The sequence below is a fragment of the Dromaius novaehollandiae genome, chromosome W, assembly GCF_036370855.1.
Source record: "Dromaius novaehollandiae isolate bDroNov1 chromosome W, bDroNov1.hap1, whole genome shotgun sequence".
Taxonomy (NCBI): Eukaryota; Metazoa; Chordata; class Aves; order Casuariiformes; family Dromaiidae; genus Dromaius; species Dromaius novaehollandiae.
This window is the reverse complement of record NC_088130.1, coordinates 71,744,490-71,750,557: the sequence shown is the minus strand read 5'-3', so window position 1 is coordinate 71,750,557 and position 6,068 is coordinate 71,744,490. Positions and strand designations below refer to the sequence as shown.

The 6,068-nt window shown below is 49.9% G+C and overlaps 1 long non-coding RNA gene across 1 annotated transcript; it reads right to left on the bottom strand.

Moving 5' to 3' along the window:
- Nucleotides 1–1,617, bottom strand: LOC135324212 (uncharacterized). Its single transcript, XR_010385569.1, has 2 exons — nt 1,362–1,617; nt 1–951 (listed from the first exon to the last, which is right to left on the bottom strand). It is a non-coding gene; the product is annotated as an uncharacterized LOC135324212 (long non-coding RNA).
- Nucleotides 1,618–6,068: the final 4,451 nt, after the last annotated feature.

Below are 6,068 nucleotides of genomic sequence, written 5' to 3'. Positions count from 1 at the left end.
GGGCTCGGGGGCAACCCAGAATGTGAACTGAGGGGTCCTGAGGGCATCAGAGGGCAAGTGCAGGGCTCTGGGGCAGACCAAAATACAGAGGAAGGGCCTTGGCGCACACCAGAGGGGTCACCAGGCACGCCGCAGGGCTCAACGCGGCTGACAGGATGGCGCCTGCAGGCTGCCCCAGGCACACGAGCGACACTGCGGAGTGCCAAAAGCAAATCCGGGAGCGGTTCGGGGACCTCACGCAGCCCTGGAGGGGCTCTGGCAGCCCTCGCGATGAGGGGAAACACCCCCAAGAGCCCCGAGGGTCCAGGCAACGCAAGGGAAATTCCCCGCAGCTCTGGGAACAGCACCGGGCTCCCTGGCAAGCGCAGGCACTCCCAAGTACATGGGACTCGGGGACCAGCTCCCAGCCCCGGACACAATGCATAACCTCCTGCCTCAGGCATCGTGTTCAGGCAAACCGCCCTGGAGCTCGGCACCAGCGTGCCTCCCCTTACCTACGATATCCAAAGAGTCACCGCCGCACCAGCGTCTGTCCGTACGTCTGTCCGTCGGGGAAGGGTCAGCTCCTGCCCCTGCCCTCGACATGGCAGGTGTCCGAGTAGCCTCCCCCCAGTGCTTTTTCCTTCAGGGCTAGGATTCAGCTCGCAGAGCTGAGAGGAAAATGCCTGATCCCGCCTGCCTGCACTTCTGCCCCAACCCAGGCCAGAGCCCCTCAGGTTACTTAGTCCTCATCGCTGCCTCGGGAAGGCCGAAATAACTGCTAACGGTCATTAGCCATACTTACCCTAGTTACCCGTGCCAGAACGCCTCCTCCTGTAGCAGTTCCTGGTGATATCGAGGGGCCGCTGCATTCTGGCTTCCTTGTTTCATCCCGTCCCTTCGGTATTAACCGCAAGCAAACGCTCGTCCGTCTCTTCTCCTCGTCAGCATTTGCTGTCCTTGGTTCCACCTCTGTAAGGAAGCGATAAACTCGCGTTTTACTTCCAGTGAAACGCTTAGGTTTATGCATGATCTTTTTCTCTTTACCCTGTTTTCTTTTTCCCCCTTTTTTTTCTTTTTTTCTTCTTCTTTTCCTTAAGGGAAAGGTCTTAATACGGCACTTTGCACCATACGTTGCAGGGTAAACGGTCTGGAAACGTTACACACAGCAATTAGGGCTAGGTTATTAGGCAGGCGGGCACGTCGCCTAATACCTTCCTAACGCCATCTTCCACGAAACCTTATTTTTATTCCGCTTCAGTGTTATTGTTACTGTTCGCAAACCCTCGTATGCATGCGCTTAACCGACAACTCTCTCGGTCTTTAACTACGTGGAGGAACGACAGCCCTCGATTTGCCTGTCTCCCTTTCAAACCTATTACCTTTTTGAGACTGCTCCTAGCTTCCTCTTACTCTTGCATGCTGGCCTCACAGGCGACGACCAAAACGAACAACTGCATCGCTAGGTCTAGCCCCCTCTCTTCAAGATGTGCCCCTTCGCGGCTTACGTTTCTTGGTCTCTTCAACTTCAGCCGTGGCAATTAATCTAAAAAAGTAAGTATGACATCTATTCCTTTCCGTAGCTGCGTGTACGATAACAAAACAAAAGAGAAACAGCCAAAGCAAAGCTAAGGCAGATACAGGCAACAGCAGCCACAGGGCAGGAACGGGTTACTCAGGCCTCAGCGCTGCCTCGGGGAGGCCAAAATAACTGCTAACGGTCATTAGCCATACTTACCCTAGTTACCCGTGCCAGAACGCCTCCTCCTGTAGCAGTTCCTGGTGATATCGAGGGGCCGCTGCATTCTGGCTTCCTTGTTTCATCCCGTCCCTTCGGTATTAACCGCAAGCAAACGCTCGTCCGTCTCTTCTCCTCGTCAGCGTTTGCTGTCCTTGGTTCCATCTCTGTAAGGAAGCGATAAACTCGCGTTTTACTTCCAGTGAAACGCTTAGGTTTATGCATGATCTTTTTCTCTTTACCCTGTTTTCTTTTTCCCCCTTTTTTTTCTTTTTTTCTTCTTCTTTTCCTTAAGGGAAAGGTCTTAATACGGCACTTTGCACCATACGTTGCAGGGTAAACGGTCTGGAAACGTTACACACAGCAATTAGGGCTAGGTTATTAGGCAGGCGGGCACGTCGCCTAATACCTTCCTAACGCCATCTTCCACGAAACCTTATTTTTATTCCGCTTCAGTGTTATTGTTACTGTTCGCAAACCCTCGTATGCATGCGCTTAACCGACAACTCTCTCGGTCTTTAACTACGTGGAGGAACGACAGCCCTCGATTTGCCTGTCTCCCTTTCAGACCTATTACCTTTTTGAGACTGCTCCTAGCTTCCTCTTACTCTTGCATGCTGGCCTCACAGGCGACGACCAAAACGAACAACTGCATCGCTAGGTCTAGCCCCCTCTCTTCAAGATGTGCCCCTTCGCGGCTTACGTTTCTTGGTCTCTTCAACTTCAGCCGTGGCAATTAATCTAAAAAAGTAAGTATGACATCTATTCCTTTCCGTAGCTGCGTGTACGATAACAAAACAAAAGAGAAACAGCCAAAGCAAAGCTAAGGCAGATACAGGCAACAGCAGCCACAGGGCAGGAACGGGTTACTCAGTCCTCAGCGCTGCCTCGGGGAGGCCGAAATAACTGCTAACGGTCATTAGCCATACTTACCCTAGTTACCCGTGCCAGAACGCCTCCTCCTGTAGCAGTTCCTGGTGATATCGAGGGGCCGCTGCATTCTGGCTTCCTTGTTTCATCCCGTCCCTTCGGTATTAACCGCAAGCAAACGCTCGTCCGTCTCTTCTCCTCGTCAGCGTTTGCTGTCCTTGGTTCCATCTCTGTAAGGAAGCGATAAACTCGCGTTTTACTTCCAGTGAAACGCTTAGGTTTATGCATGATCTTTTTCTCTTTACCCTGTTTTCTTTTTCCCCCTTTTTTTTCTTTTTTTCTTCTTCTTTTCCTTAAGGGAAAGGTCTTAATACGGCACTTTGCACCATACGTTGCAGGGTAAACGGTCTGGAAACGTTACACACAGCAATTAGGGCTAGGTTATTAGGCAGGCGGGCACGTCGCCTAATACCTTCCTAACGCCATCTTCCACGAAACCTTATTTTTATTCCGCTTCAGTGTTATTGTTACTGTTCGCAAACCCTCGTATGCATGCGCTTAACCGACAACTCTCTCGGTCTTTAACTACGTGGAGGAACGACAGCCCTCGATTTGCCTGTCTCCCTTTCAGACCTATTACCTTTTTGAGACTGCTCCTAGCTTCCTCTTACTCTTGCATGCTGGCCTCACAGGCGACGACCAAAACGAACAACTGCATCGCTAGGTCTAGCCCCCTCTCTTCAAGATGTGCCCCTTCGCGGCTTACGTTTCTTGGTCTCTTCAACTTCAGCCGTGGCAATTAATCTAAAAAAGTAAGTATGACATCTATTCCTTTCCGTAGCTGCGTGTACGATAACAAAACAAAAGAGAAACAGCCAAAGCAAAGCTAAGGCAGATACAGGCAACAGCAGCCACAGGGCAGGAACGGGTTACTCAGTCCTCAGCGCTGCCTCGGGGAGGCCAAAATAACTGCTAACGGTCATTAGCCATACTTACCCTAGTTACCCGTGCCAGAACGCCTCCTCCTGTAGCAGTTCCTGGTGATATCGAGGGGCCGCTGCATTCTGGCTTCCTTGTTTCATCCCGTCCCTTCGGTATTAACCGCAAGCAAACGCTCGTCCGTCTCTTCTCCTCGTCAGCGTTTGCTGTCCTTGGTTCCATCTCTGTAAGGAAGCGATAAACTCGCGTTTTACTTCCAGTGAAACGCTTAGGTTTATGCATGATCTTTTTCTCTTTACCCTGTTTTCTTTTTCCCCCTTTTTTTTCTTTTTTTCTTCTTCTTTTCCTTAAGGGAAAGGTCTTAATACGGCACTTTGCACCATACGTTGCAGGGTAAACGGTCTGGAAACGTTACACACAGCAATTAGGGCTAGGTTATTAGGCAGGCGGGCACGTCGCCTAATACCTTCCTAACGCCATCTTCCACGAAACCTTATTTTTATTCCGCTTCAGTGTTATTGTTACTGTTCGCAAACCCTCGTATGCATGCGCTTAACCGACAACTCTCTCGGTCTTTAACTACGTGGAGGAACGACAGCCCTCGATTTGCCTGTCTCCCTTTCAGACCTATTACCTTTTTGAGACTGCTCCTAGCTTCCTCTTACTCTTGCATGCTGGCCTCACAGGCGACGACCAAAATGAACCACCGGATCCCCAGGTCTTGCTGCTTCTCTTCGAGATGTGCCCCTTCGCGGCTTACGTTTCTTGGTCTCTTCAACTTCAGCCGTGGCAATTAATCTAAAAAAGTAAGTATGACATCTATTCCTTTCCGTAGCTGCGTGTACGATAACAAAACAAAAGAGAAACAGCCAAAGCAAAGCTAAGGCAGATACAGGCAACAGCAGCCACAGGGCAGGAACAGGTTACTCAGGCCTCAGCGCTGCCTCGGGGAGGCCAAAATAACTGCTAACGGTCATTAGCCATACTTACCCTAGTTACCCGTGCCAGAACGCCTCCTCCTGTAGCAGTTCCTGGTGATATCGAGGGGCCGCTGCATTCTGGCTTCCTTGTTTCATCCCGTCCCTTCGGTATTAACCGCAAGCAAACGCTCGTCCGTCTCTTCTCCTCGTCAGCGTTTGCTGTCCTTGGTTCCATCTCTGTAAGGAAGCGATAAACTCGCGTTTTACTTCCAGTGAAACGCTTAGGTTTATGCATGATCTTTTTCTCTTTACCCTGTTTTCTTTTTCCCCCTTTTTTTTCTTTTTTTCTTCTTCTTTTCCTTAAGGGAAAGGTCTTAATACGGCACTTTGCACCATACGTTGCAGGGTAAACGGTCTGGAAACGTTACACACAGCAATTAGGGCTAGGTTATTAGGCAGGCGGGCACGTCGCCTAATACCTTCCTAACGCCATCTTCCACGAAACCTTATTTTTATTCCGCTTCAGTGTTATTGTTACTGTTCGCAAACCCTCGTATGCATGCGCTTAACCGACAACTCTCTCGGTCTTTAACTACGTGGAGGAACGACAGCCCTCGATTTGCCTGTCTCCCTTTCAGACCTATTACCTTTTTGAGACTGCTCCTAGCTTCCTCTTACTCTTGCATGCTGGCCTCACAGGCGACGACCAAAACGAACAACTGCATCGCTAGGTCTAGCCCCCTCTCTTCAAGATGTGCCCCTTCGCGGCTTACGTTTCTTGGTCTCTTCAACTTCAGCCGTGGCAATTAATCTAAAAAAGTAAGTATGACATCTATTCCTTTCCGTAGCTGCGTGTACGATAACAAAACAAAAGAGAAACAGCCAAAGCAAAGCTAAGGCAGATACAGGCAACAGCAGCCACAGGGCAGGAACAGGTTACTCAGGCCTCAGCGCTGCCTCGGGGAGGCCAAAATAACTGCTAACGGTCATTAGCCATACTTACCCTAGTTACCCGTGCCAGAACGCCTCCTCCTGTAGCAGTTCCTGGTGATATCGAGGGGCCGCTGCATTCTGGCTTCCTTGTTTCATCCCGTCCCTTCGGTATTAACCGCAAGCAAACGCTCGTCCGTCTCTTCTCCTCGTCAGCGTTTGCTGTCCTTGGTTCCATCTCTGTAAGGAAGCGATAAACTCGCGTTTTACTTCCAGTGAAACGCTTAGGTTTATGCATGATCTTTTTCTCTTTACCCTGTTTTCTTTTTCCCCCTTTTTTTTCTTTTTTTCTTCTTCTTTTCCTTAAGGGAAAGGTCTTAATACGGCACTTTGCACCATACGTTGCAGGGTAAACGGTCTGGAAACGTTACACACAGCAATTAGGGCTAGGTTATTAGGCAGGCGGGCACGTCGCCTAATACCTTCCTAACGCCATCTTCCACGAAACCTTATTTTTATTCCGCTTCAGTGTTATTGTTACTGTTCGCAAACCCTCGTATGCATGCGCTTAACCGACAACTCTCTCGGTCTTTAACTACGTGGAGGAACGACAGCCCTCGATTTGCCTGTCTCCCTTTCAGACCTATTACCTTTTTGAGACTGCTCCTAGCTTCCTCTTACTCTTGCATGCT